Source organism: Mustela erminea, chromosome X (genome assembly GCF_009829155.1).
Source record: "Mustela erminea isolate mMusErm1 chromosome X, mMusErm1.Pri, whole genome shotgun sequence".
Taxonomy (NCBI): domain Eukaryota; kingdom Metazoa; phylum Chordata; class Mammalia; order Carnivora; family Mustelidae; genus Mustela; species Mustela erminea.
Genome location: NC_045635.1, coordinates 119201802 through 119215774, shown reverse-complemented (window position 1 = coordinate 119215774; position 13973 = coordinate 119201802). Strand labels below are relative to the sequence as shown.

The window sequence follows — 13973 nt, the reverse complement described above, 5'->3', positions numbered from 1 at the left end:
TATGCTTACATGTTCTCTCTTCACCATAATGTATACTAAAAATTAGGAACTATGCTATATGCATCTCCATAATTACAGTTTTTAGCCCAGTGCCTAAACCAGTGTGCTCATTTATCAAACAAACATCTATTGAACACTTACAAACTCCATGTTCAGGAAACTCCATTGCTCACAAGTTTTCCTTTTTTTCCCCCCCCCTTGGTTCAAGTTTAATAGAAACAACAAAAGATCAAAAGTGATGCCCTACTGCTGTACATCAAAGTTGGCCTGTCCCCTAACACAGCTCAGGCCATTCTCTCTAGAAGAAGGCTTCCAGGCTTCCAGCCAGCTGGGCACACTTCCCCATGCTTGTCAGTGAACTAGAAGGCCTGAGCCAGTTGCAGAGTCTCATCCACACAGTGGCCAGCAGGTAGATCATTTACAGTAATCTGCCTAAGGATACCTTTATCATCAATGATAAAGAGGCCCCTGAACGAGATGCTTTCATCAGCCTTTAAGATTCCATAGTCCTGGGGCGCCTGGGTGGCTCAGTGGGTTAAAGCCTCTGGCTTCGGCTCAGGTCATGGTCTCGGGATCCTGGGATCAAGGCCCGCATCAGGCTCTCTTCCCAGTGGGGAGCCTGCTTCCCCCTCTCTCTGTCTACTTGTGACCTCTGTCTGTCAAATAAATAAATAAAATCTTAAAAAAAAAAAAAGACTCCATAGTCTTGAGCAATGGTACACGCTTGGGGTCTAATACCAAAGGAATATTAATGCGTCCCAATCTTCCTTGTTTGTTGGGTGTCTTTAATGAGAATCCACAGAAGCATCAATCACTTGACAGTTAGCTTCTTAAATTCTGCCCTGTCACTGAAGGCAATGATCTCCGTGGGACATACAAAGGTGAAGTCAAGAGGGTAAAAGAAGAACACAACGTATTTTCCTTTGTAGTCAAACAGGCTGAGGTCTTTTTTTTTTTTTAAATTTTTTATTTTTTATAAACATATGTTTTTATCCCCAGGGGTACAGGTCTGTGAATCACCAGGTTTACACACTTCACAGCACTCACCAAAGCACATACCCTCCCCAATGTCCATAATCCCACCCCCTTCTCCCAAACCCCCTCCCCCCAGCAACCCTCAGTTTGTTTTGTGAGATTAAGAGTCACTTATGGTTTGTCTCCCTCCCAATCCCATCTTGTTTCATTGATTGAAACAAGATAGGCTGAGGTTTTTGAACCGGCCATCTGGCATAAGAGCCGTGGCTTTGAAGTTGGAGGCAGGATGCCCAATTTTGGCATTTCCTGAAGACATCTTACTACTGGCAGCTCTACCAGCAAAAACTCAGGAGACAAGCCAGGAAGAAGACCACAGGTTTTCCTTTGTAATAAGCTGGGTGGTGGTGGGGAAGCCAATAATTTCTCAGATGGAATGCTGTACCAGCCCTCCCAAATAAAATGAAGGCAAATTTAGAAGACAGCTGCATTATATACTGAAAAGGAGGTTAGGATTTTTGACTTCTATTTCTCCACGTCTCTAAAAGTTATGACTCGGGGCTAAATACTTCTCCAAATTGAAGAGTTTAGATTAAAATGCTATGATTATTTTAGCAATTAACTTATCCTGCATGTTAATTGTGACTTCCAATACTTCATGACCCTACCTGAAAAATGAGAAGGGTTTTCATTCTACACCAGCATTAAAATGTGAGAAAATCATTGTGGAGCTACAGATTTACAAGGATATGCAGGACATATATGCAAGTAGTGCACTTCCCTGTGGCAGACTGTAGGAGGCAAAGTGCTTCACAACAGTCCTGATGTTACAGCTCCTCAATTATGGGCTCGTTTTTCAGGGAGTCAGACTCTTTCATCTCAACTTCTCAAGTTGCAATTTATTCTGTCTCCATAGTAAGATAAAAGGCAAGAGCAGCAAGCCATTAATATTAGGGAAACCTCTTGATATATCCTGCTTTTATGTTTAAATGGAAATTTTGTATATTGGCTTTCCATCATATATTTTGCTCTTATTTCATATAGTTAATTAGATTACAATATTTCACATTGAGACACATATTAATGAGTGATTTAAAAGATCATCTTAATTAAAAAAAACAAGTGTTATATATAGGAGATAGTAGGTTCTCTTACAGAGATTCTTTTCTTTATGTAAGGTTAACTAAAATCTATAAACTTAATTTTAGCTAATTATTTCAATTTCTTTTCTATCTGAGCTAATGAATGCATCAACAATGACTGCATTGAATTTTACTTGATGTTTTTGTAGACATGCTTCAGGGATGGAAAGAGGTAAAGGAGAATTTTGAAATGTATTGCCGATTGTAAAAGCACTGCAGAAAAAAAAAAAAGGAAAATAAAATAAAATGAAGGACTAGGTGGACAGCGTATCTTTTTCATCATCTAAAAAAATCCAAAAACAAAACTGCAAGATCATTTACTTGTCCGTTCTATTCCCCATAGACCTTATAATGGGAACCAATGAGAAAATCAGATTTGTTTTATAGGTTCTGATTTTGAAAGCACTTTTTTACTACATAGATATTCACAGCAAGTATGTTAACAATAGTTCTTCCATCAGTTCTCATTGGTAGTAGGGTTTTTTTCCCTGTATCCATACATAGGTACTGAGTTAAGTCATTTTTGGATCTGGGATCCTGCACACTTCAAGCACTATAATAAAGGCAGAAAAGGAGGCCTGGGATGCCTTCTGTGGATGAAGAGTGTATGATTAATTTCTCTTTATACTTGTTCAGCTCCTAGAACTGCTAATGACTATGTAGAACCATATCCTCTGAAGTTATACATTGCTGGTCATTGTTATGTTACTTGCACAACCAAGTAAACACATGAATTACATGTACACTAACTTCTTCTGAGTTTGTTCTTAATTGAGTTCTTGTAAAAGTCACTTTAAATTTATAATGATGACTGACCTCTGGGGAATGCAACTGTCAAGACACAAAGAAGGCTGTCCAGGGACTGAGAGAAAGACATGCCCTCATTATGCAAATATTGTGTTTTCTAGATATGGATGTTCAATTTTTCCTTTATTGCCTAAAAATACATAAATATTCTAATTGCAGCTTTTATGCAGAAGACACCCAAGAGCTTTTATCCTGGTGGTAAAAGGACCCTGAAGAATATTAAGTACAGAGATACATGTAAAGAATAATACATATTTTAAAAACATACTATAATAGTCAAGGGCTTTCCAGGCTTCTCTCCTCTACTTCAATACTCCAACAGGGGTATTAGGATAGAGTAAAGAAAGCTGAGACTCTTAGCTGAGAGCTCCAGGAAACTCAAAGCCAGAGCCTGTGTTCTATTTTTTTCTAGGGCCTCTTAGATCTGTGTGTAGTTAGCAACCTGTTTTGAATCCCTCAAATAGGTCTTTTGTATCTGTCTAGACCTGCTTGTATTGGAAATGTTCCTCAGGAACCACTCTTGGCTTACTCAAATCCTTGAGGTCATGCTAGAATGGAATTCACATTAAGCTGTAATGGTAAAGTATAGGAAAATACACACATTAGAAAACTAAAAGAGTTGAAAAACTAAAATAACTCTTCATAGTGACAAGAATCAGGAACACAGAAGAATGAGAGTAGGTGGGCATATTGACTAGAAACAATTTCATGAATACACAACTAGCAGCAGCTCCAAGAAGACACAATACTGTTTCCTTTAGGGAATTCTGATAAGTGGGTAATACATAGGCAGAAGACCTGTGGAGTTAGTGTGCTCAACTCCCATCCTCAGTATTTACTAGTTTGAATAAGTTACTAAACTTCCTTGAGCCCCAGTTTTTCATCTGTATAACACTATGCATCTGCAGAATGTAGAATGATATCCCCCCAAATATATCATGCTGAAATCCCCAAAGCCAGGGAATATGTTACTTTACATGGCAGAGGGGACACTGCACACATGATTAAGTTAATGGCTTTTAAGACATGAGATCATCCTGGATTATCTGGGTGGGTTCCATGTAATTCTATAGGTTCTGACAAGTAGAGAGTTGTGCTCAGAGAGAGAGAGAATCAGAGATGGCACCATGAGAAAGACTCAGCCCACCATTGCTGGCTCTGAGGATGGAGGAAGGGGCCCAAAAGCCAAGGAATGTGTGTGATCTCTAGAACCTAGAAAAAGTGAAGAAACTAATTATCCCCTAGAGCCTCCAGAAAGAGTGTAGCCTTGTCAATACCTTGATTTAAGATGACTGGCCCATTTAAGACTATTGACCTCCAGAACTGAAAGCTAATAAACTTGTGTTATTTATCTGTGGCAATTCATTTTGTGGTAATTTGTTATAGCCGCCATAGGAAATAGTACTTCATGGAGTCGTTGTGAGCATTAAGTAGGTAATCATATGTAAAGCATTTAGAATGATATCTGGCACATAGTGTGTATTATTTAAGTACCAATTACATTATTATTGTTGTTATCATTATTATCCTAAGAAGAATAAGACATTAACTACTAGGGAAGTAGAGGAAATGAATATGAACACAACTAATAAAAACACATCAAACAGAATCAAGACTTGTATTAAAAATGTGAAATATCAGAAGTAGGAATCACTAAGTTATGGAGACACCATTGGAAGAAAACTTAAGGCAAAGTGTGGAACTTGATCATTTAAAGGGGAGAGAGCTCAAGCAGAAGGAGAAGTCAAAGCATGTGAAAGTAAAATAGACAGGAAATTGGTGTGGCTTCCCTTTCATACCCCATAACTTCTTTCTCCAATTTTATCTCTCAACGTCTGTGGAACTATGTGGAAAAACAATATATTATGTAGACAACATCATACTGCTGAAATTCAATACTATTCCAGGAAAAACTAAAAGCTCCTGCATGCTTTCTCCTGGACTTTGCTACTGACACATTTTCCCTTTGCTACTTTGATCTATGTCCTTTCAATGTAATAAACTTTAACTGTGAAGACAACAGCTTCTGAGTTCTAGGAGTCATTCTAGTGATGGAATTAACATGCTAGAAGGTAGTTTGGGGGATCTCCAACACAATTTCTTCAACCCATAAAATTATAAGAGGGAAGAAAAAAGTTATAATGTGCATGCAAAAATATGTAACGTTGAAATGAACCTTACATGTTGAAATACATTAGCTAGTCTTCTTTAGGTTAATATGAGGACATCCCATGAAGTCTGTTGCCCACTGATGAGAAGCCTTGACTCAGTAGACTGGGCTCAGAGGGTCTATAACTCTGCCTAACTTGTCACCCCATATGTATTTCAGTTTCCATGGGACAATCTTCTAGACATCAGTTTTGTTTGTACACACACCAACTCAATAATTTCCCCCTCCTTACATAAAACCTAGCAATATATTGAATTGTCCAATCCAAATGCTCACATTTTCTCAAGCCTGCTTACTGTTATTGACTGTCACTCATACTATCTAGGCTGTACATATCTGTACCTAGCAGTTGGAAGTCCACCTTCTGAAAAGAAGTCTGGAGTTGGCAGCTTTGTAATTTATCTACCTGATTTCCAGCTCTACACAGCAGCAGCCCTTATGAAGAACACAATTGGGATATCTCTTCCAAGTTAATAGCTCTGCCTAACACCCAAGGAAGAATGAGTCCCTGTTAATATAACAAGCATTGCATGCCAGGCATCCTCTCCAAGCTCTGTCCATTACTAGACATTTCAAATGTAACCTTTTGTATCAGGTAGAAGCTTGGGTTTGGCTACTTTGTTCTTGGTTTACCCTGCAAACGGCACATATAGCAGCAACCTCACACTAAGTACACGTTTGAAACAGCTCATTCCAATGCATCCAATACTTCACTCACAGGATGATTTGATCACAGAAGCATCCAATAGCTGCTTTTTATCAGACATGCACCTATATGCTCCTGCCTGTATCCAACTTCTACCCAATCATCCTGTGGATATTAGTTTGATTTCCTTTTCTGTTCTCTGTACAGTGATTCAGCTAAGGGCCTGGTTTTCAACTTTCTCCTGTCCCGGACTTGATGCAAATCATCCTCTCCCCCCACTTCCTATTTACTAGGCAATTGGAAGTCAGTTTTCCAAAGGAATCAGGCCTTATGTTGCCTACACAATGATTTACCCCACTTTCATAGAAGTCTTAACAGAGGTGTACAAACCCAGACCCAAAGCTTTAGGGCCAAGCTTAGTCTACCTCTACCCTCCAGTGGCTCCAATCAGCCTTACCTCTAAGATTGATGATGCTCTGTATTTTCCCCACAAGCCTAAAATATCTTAAACCACAAATATATAAAATTAGCAGCATTCACAGCATATATTGGCTAAGTGAGATGTTAGATCCATTTAATAACATACCCTGTATCGGAAACATCCCCATTTTTTTCTTATCTCCCCATGCAGTACTTAAGCCTTAAGCAAGTGATCTCCAAACACGAGATAATAATGGTAATCTCTCAATAAGTGTTAGATATTATCATCATTAGTAAATCATGCATTGGGTTCAATAACTTAATCTTTGTTGACTTTAATATGCAGTAGGTGGATACTGTAAAGATTTTTGTTTAGTGGAGGCTCAGAGAACTTAGGTAACCTCCCCATGGAGGGGAGGTCTCCCCAACTGCAGAGCTACAATTTGAATCCAAGTCTGAGTGACTGTAAAATTCATGTTCTCTACCACTATGACATTTTACAAATGTCTGAATACAGAGAAAGTGAGCAGGTCTCAACCTGAGATATGATCACATACTTAAGATTATAGAACTAATCAAGTCAAAGTAAGAAAACTAGTCAATATAAGTGGTGGGGTGTGTGTGTGTGTGTGTGTGTGTGTGTGTGTGTGTGTGTACAGCTGACTTTGAAATGACCATTTTTAGATGGAATTATTCAGTATTTTACCAAACACATTCTAAAAAGAAAAATCAGTATGCTTCAGTTACAGGAAAAAATAAAACAAAGAAACACTGATGGATGAAATAAAAGTCACAGTTTGTGTTATTTAACTAAATACTGCCTCATTCTTCCTCAGAAACTCTCTCCTTGGAAAATGAAGGGAAATATACCGATAGCTCCTGAAACAACTCTCCTCTGATGTGGGGACTGCGTTGGTTGTAAGAAAATCTCCAAGAGAATAACCAAGAACTATGTGTACTGAACTTACACCTACCATAAGGGAAGATGGGCAGCTGAGTTATGGGAGTAAATTAATATTAACACAACCTTCTTGGCTTATTAATATTCCATTGGAATACATCAGACTAAAATTTTGTAGAGTCTTCTATTAGACTTCTTGAAAACTGTACTTCTATTTCTTTTTCAAATTTAATTTAATTTAAATTCCAGTATAGTTAAAATACAGTGTTATATTAGTTTCAGGTATACAATAGAGTGATTCAACAATTCCATACATGACCCAGTGCTCATCAGGACAAGTGCACTCCTTACTGCCCATTGCCTATTACTATTTCTCTTTATGATATCATACATATCAATGTATTTTTGTTTTTGTGTGTCTGGTACATGAGTATTCACTAAAAGTTTGTTGAAAAGATATATCTATCAAGAATGGGAATGAATGCATCTTTATAAGAAAATGTCTTTAAACTGAAAAAGGTTAAATAGGCCAGTAATGAATCAGATATTTTGGTCAAATTGGTTTTGAAGAATTTCATTATATCCTATGTTGGTATGATTTGTGGTAGGTCATCCAGTTAGTAAGCAGTAGCCTCTGAATGCAGACCCTACTCCTGTGGTTCCAAAGCCTACTCTCTTTCCATTATACTCTGCAAGACAAAACTGACAGGTGATGTACAACATATGAGAGGAAGGGTCTTATTTTGCTTGAAGAGGTTAGGGCAATCTCCAAGGAGAAAGTATCATTTGAGCAAACTCTTGAATGAAGAGGCATTTTCCAAGAGAACAGAACAGGAAAGGATATTTAGAATTTGTGTATTTTAAATACATGTGTGCTTTTGCATGTGTAAAGGCAAGGAGGACTAACAATCTGGTGTGTGCATTCGAGGATGTGCAAGTAACTGGTATGGCCAAAGTTCGTGTTGCACATGGGAAAGTGGTGCCTCACAGGGCTACCAATATCGACAAGGATTAGACCACAAAAGGTCTTATGTGCTAGGCTGAGTTTCATTTCCCTAGGCAATGGGATTCACTGAGGGGTTCTGGTCAGGGAAATGAAATCTAAGAACTGTATTTTGGGGATGTCTGCCTCAGTGCAGAGAACAAAGAGGAGAGGAGCAAAATTTAGAAAGACAAGAGCAGAGAAAGGATTTGCTTCACTTAGTAGCAGAAGAAATGGAGAGAAGCAAACAGAATAGGGATTTGGAAAATCTCAATAGAATTAATAAGACCTGGTCACTGATAGAATCTGGAGTGGAGATGGAGGGGGAATTGAGAACTGAATTGAGAATAAGTGATGTTTAAACTCCTTCGGGTTTCAGATGGAATGTTGGCATCAGCTGTCCAAAGAGAGAATACATGAACAGGAGTGGGTCCAGAGGTGGTGGGAGTACAGTTTTGAGAGCAGCATGGGATCATACTGAGAACCTGATAGGGCTTGAATCTCAATTTTGCCACATACACTCGGTTGAGTTATTTGATCACCTTGAGTTTTGTTTGTTTTTTCATTCATAACCTGTCTAATTAGAGCACTTACTTCAGCATCACACAGCATTGTTGAAAAGTTCAAGTGAGAACATGTCTACCACATGGTTTTCAAAATGGCTGGTTCATTTAGTAGAAGTTTAAAAAAAAAAAAAACACAACAACATAGGTTGGACTTACTGAGAGTTTGCGGTTCCAGTAAAACATGTAGACATAGAGGTCTGTTAAAATCAGGATCACTTTGCTCCAGGCATATGTCACCTTCCTAGGGACCCTGAACAGCATAAAAATCAAGGCTCTTCAATTTGCTTCTAAATAGTTTTTCTTTATTTGAGTTAAACTATATTTTCCTCACTAAATATAATACAAAATCTTCACAGAAAATTTAAAACAGAAAAATGGAAAGAAATATTATTGAAATTACACAAATTCTCACCACATATAACTCACTACTAACATTTTGATGTATTTCTTCCAATTTTCCCCCTATTCTATGACAGTCTATTCTACTGATATGCATCTGTATTCTTGTGAAGCATCATATTGTTACAATAAAATTTAGGTATTAATATCTTATGGTACAAGTTCCTCATTTATTATTTCAACTTCAGACATTTTCTGGCTAAGTTCGAAAAGTTTTGTCTTCTAGACAAACCTGAAATTTTTTGTCAAGTTATAGAAATTCCACTTACATATTTCTCCAGAATCATGTTAAATTTATAAATTAATTTTTGGAGAATAGACATTTCTATAATATTGAGCCTACTAATCTGGGGGGTGTGATATACCTCTTTATTAATGCAAGACATTTATAACTATGTGGCGTTGGAATGGTATTTAACTTCTGTGTGATTGTATTTCCTTTAACTATAAAATTGTGCACACCTCATAGTATTATTGGAAGGGTTAGAGGAGTTAATAAATGTAGTTTTAACATGTAGTTTGAAGTAGTTTGAACAGCATCAATCATATAATGAGTTGGTTTTGTTGTTATTTCCTCTGGAAAAGTTGATAGGTTTCTTAATTTATTCCTTACATATTTTTATTATGTTTACTTATAAAATTTTGTTTTTTGCCTTTATTGGTAAGATTGCAAGATAAAATAAAAGCTCCCAGTTAAGCTTAAATTGCAAAAAAAAAAAAGAGAGAATAATTTATGTTTCATGAAATACTTGGAATATACACTAAAAAATTATTTGTTGTTCATCTCAAATTCAAATTTAACTAGGCCACCTAAATATTTTTTCCTTTTTGTTTAAACAAGGCAATGCTACAGTATTGGGAATGTAATATTTTCATATTGTAGCTTTGGCTAGTGAATGTGGGGAAATAGAGAAGGCTTTCCTTAACTTTTATTTCTATTTCCTTCTAGCAACTGTTCTGGAAACATTAACATGAACCAGATTATCTGGAGGGCTTCTTAAGACACACATTTCTGGGGCACCTGGGTGGCTCAGTGGGTTAAGCCTCTGCCTTCGGGTCAGGTCATGATCTCAGGGTCCTGGGATCGAGTCCCACATCGGGCTCTATGCTTGGCGGGGAGGCTGCTTCCTCCTCCTCTCTCTCTCTGTCTGCCTCTCAGCCTGCGTGTGATCTCTCTCTGTCAAATAAATAAATAAAAATCTTAAAAAAAAAAAAAGGCATACATTTCTGGGCCTTAACCTCAGAGTCTCTGATTCCATAAGTGTGAGAATTTCCCCTGTGACAACTCCCATATGATGCTGATGCTACTGCTCCAGGGACCACACTTCATGAATTGCTGCCTTTAGTGGGGCTCTTAGTTCTTATTTCTTATACTTTATCAATGGACTCTCTTGGTTTAGTTCCACTTTGTTTTGGTAAGGAGTGAGATCATTTTCAATTAATAATAATATTGTTTCCAGATACCTGACAATTAAAATTTTCTTTTCCTTGTATCTTGTGTCTGTTTTATTTTTTAAATTTAAATTTAAATTCAATTAGCCAAGGTATAGTACATCATTAGTTTTTGATGTAATGTTCAATGATTCATTAGTTCTGTATAACACCCAGTGCTCATCACAACTCATGCTCTTCTTAATACCCATCACCTGGTTACCCTACCCCCTCACCTCCCTCCCTTCTGTCCCTCCCTTCCCCTGTGGTCCTCTGTGCTATTCCTCATGTTCCACATAAGAGTGAAACCATATGATAATTGTGTTTCTCTGATTGACTTATTTACCTTAGCATAATAACCTCCTGTTCCATCCATATCAATGTAATTGTGTTTGCTTTATCTTTTGAGGTGATGCCAAATTATAGTTGTTGTGTGTGTTCTTGCCTTATTTCACATCTTGAATGGGGATGTCTGTAGTTTTTCTAGAGAATGATTAATTTTTAAGTCACTTTATTCCTGGCTTAGTAAAAAGTCTAATGTCTCCTAATATTTATCCATATAATCGTATTTTCTTCTCCATTGTCCTAGATATGAATGATATTGTGTTAAAAAAAAAAAAAAAAAACCAGGGGCGCCTGGGTGGCTCAGTGGGTTAAACCGCTGCCTTCGCCTCAGGTCATGATCTCAGGGTCCTGGGATTGAGTCCCGCATCGGGCTCTCTGCTCAGCAGGGAGCCTGCTTCCCTCTCTCTCTCTGCCTGCCTCTCCATCTACTTGTGATTTCTCTCTGTCAAATAAATACATAAAATCTTTAAAAAAAAAACAAACAAACCAGACAGGGTCCAAATTATCCAGAACCCTAAAAAACATAAAGCGGATTTTTTTCTTTATCTTTCAAGCATGGGCTTACAAGAACGGCTGTTATGATCAGCTCTGGATCCTAAAAAGATCCTTCTGAATGAAGAACTTCATCCATTCATGATGGACTGATTTTGTATATTGCATAATCAAAGTCATTTTTATTCTGCCACTTATTAGCTGATCACCATAGATAAATTCATTTGACTGCTAAAAGCCTCAGTTTTTTCATCTGTAAATTTGAGATAATATTGGCTTCATTCTTTCAATAAATAGATACTGATACTCATTTTCCAGATACTAACATTTCATAAAATTTTGATGAGGATTAAATGAGACAACTCATGTAATTTCTCAGTGTCTGGCAGAGACTAAGTGCTCAATAAATGTTTGTAATTATTATGATATTTCATAGATTTATAATACTGAATTAGAAAACTTGCCTCCTTTTTTTATACTCTGGAAGAATTTGCACATTAGAGAATAGTACTCTCTCACCAAACAAAATGAATTCTCTTCCTCCTTCTACTACTTACTAACTATGATGCCTTAATATCATCAGTAAAATGAGGATGAGAATAAAGTACCCATCTCACATGACTGTTATGAAAATTAAATAAATAACTTCATATAAAGCACTTAGAACAGTGTCTGGCCTAAGACCATACTCTTTCAAAACGACTTATTTACATTGGCTATTGACTTATGTAAGTGAAATATTTCAGGTGTGTTTTGTTTCCATCAAAAGGTCTTTTGCCATAGAGAAGCTAAGGAAAGTTTAACACAAGGTAAATATATATCTATGTTTCATATATTATATATGTTTCACATCACATGTTATATACGCTTAAGCATATTCATTCTATATATTTCAAAGTTATACATATTTCAATTGTTATTTGATAAACACAAAATGCAAGCTTACTAAGAACTGTTTTATTCAATAACATGTGTTTATATCGAATTCTTTCCATGAAAACAAAATTTTCCATTATCCTCCCAGAAATATGAACAGAGACTAGAGCTGTTTGAGCATATGTATTAATCCTATGCATTTGGCAGATAAATCAGTGGGCCTCCCTTCCATTTCTTAATTTCAGCATTTAGTTTCTGCATAGTTTTTGCTGTTGCTAGCTTCAGAAATTCCTTTCTTATCACTCCAATGTCTTTTGCTTTGCAGTCAGACATCCTTGGTTAACCCCAAAGCCCCCTCTTTATTTTTCTGTTTCGATCAAATTGCTAATTGTCCCAGTAGGCTGATAGAAATGAGCCTGGAGCTCAGGGAAGAGGTCTGGCTATTAGAGAAGGATCCTGGAGGCAGCCTGTGTGAGTGGTGGCTGGTGCTGCAGAACTGGATGAGAGACAGAACTCCGGAGAACTTCGACGTGTAAATTTCTCATAGAGGGCAAGGGAGAAATAAACTTTTAAAAAAATGTTATTTAGGACAATCAGAGGGGTAGGGAAGGGCTTGGTGATGCTGGAAGACAGAATTTTTGTTGTTATTTTGTTTTATATTTCCACCTAAAATCCAAACGAATCTGAAAATTTTACTGGAGAGGAGTTTATTGTTGGATGAGTTGAATAAAAGGATAAGAATTTTTTTTAAGTGTGAACTATTTTCTCGAGATTGATTTTAGATTCCAATAATTTACAGCATACCTTTATGATTTAATTTTCTCAGAAATACATCATAATTACAATGTTTTTGTACACACAGTGATAGCAGGTGTGAAGTAAAGAATCTTCACCATAAAAAACAAACAGTAAGACTTGAACCCCATTGTTTTTGACAGCTCATAGTCAGAGCAACTGTGATACTTAGTGGACATAAATCATTTATCATCAGAAAGTCTAATGCATTTAGTCTTTTCACACCAAGAAATATCTTTTGTGGTTGACTGCCTGGCTGAATTTAAGTTTACGAATATTAAGAGTGTTCACAAGGAATTAAGAATAAGGATGGGCTGATCTGAACCAACCTAAAAAAGATGAAAAAGTTGGGTGAAGAGCGAAATTGCAAAAAGAATACATTTATGATAAGGCAGGACTTTTGGGCTTTTTGTCATTGTTGCCACTGCCATTGATATATTTTGTCATTTTGACGAAATTGAAAAGAAGATTCTTCAGAAAATGTGCCTGAAATATGGGAGCATTTCTGACTCCTGTTGTCAGTGAGAGAAAAAGATATATATTAATAATAAAAACACGAAAGAAAAAAACAAAGTATATTCTAGAAGGTTTTATTAAAGGACAAGGCACCTAATACGTCAAAGAAGCATAATTACTTTAACAGAAGGTGAGCCAAGATCACATTTTGCCTATTTAAAAATAGTTCCTCTGTCTGTCACCTTACCTTTCTGCCTACTCAGGCAGTCCAATTAGCTTCATTTTGAATTACCTCCACCTTTCTTCTTTCCCCTCTATTTGACAACTCTCCTTTAATTACCCAGAGAAGCTGCATTTTCTCCTAGGAGACTTTTGAATTGTAATAATAAAGTATTAGCTATTCTTAGAGAAGAAGCAAGTACTCATTGAAAATCGATCTTATTTGTGTTCCTCTGAGTTGCCTGTTTCTTCCCCTATTTCCACGTCAGAGTTTAAGATACAGTTTTTATGTGCATAATTTTTTTTAAAGAAAGCAGCCCATGGGCTGGTGATAAGCAGCAAACTATTCTATTC

General features: G+C 36.8%; 1 pseudogene; it reads right to left on the bottom strand.

The window, feature by feature from the left end:
- Positions 1-284: 284 nt before the first annotated feature.
- On the bottom strand, positions 285-1291 carry LOC116582378 (annotated as a pseudogene).
- Positions 1292-13973: the final 12682 nt, after the last annotated feature.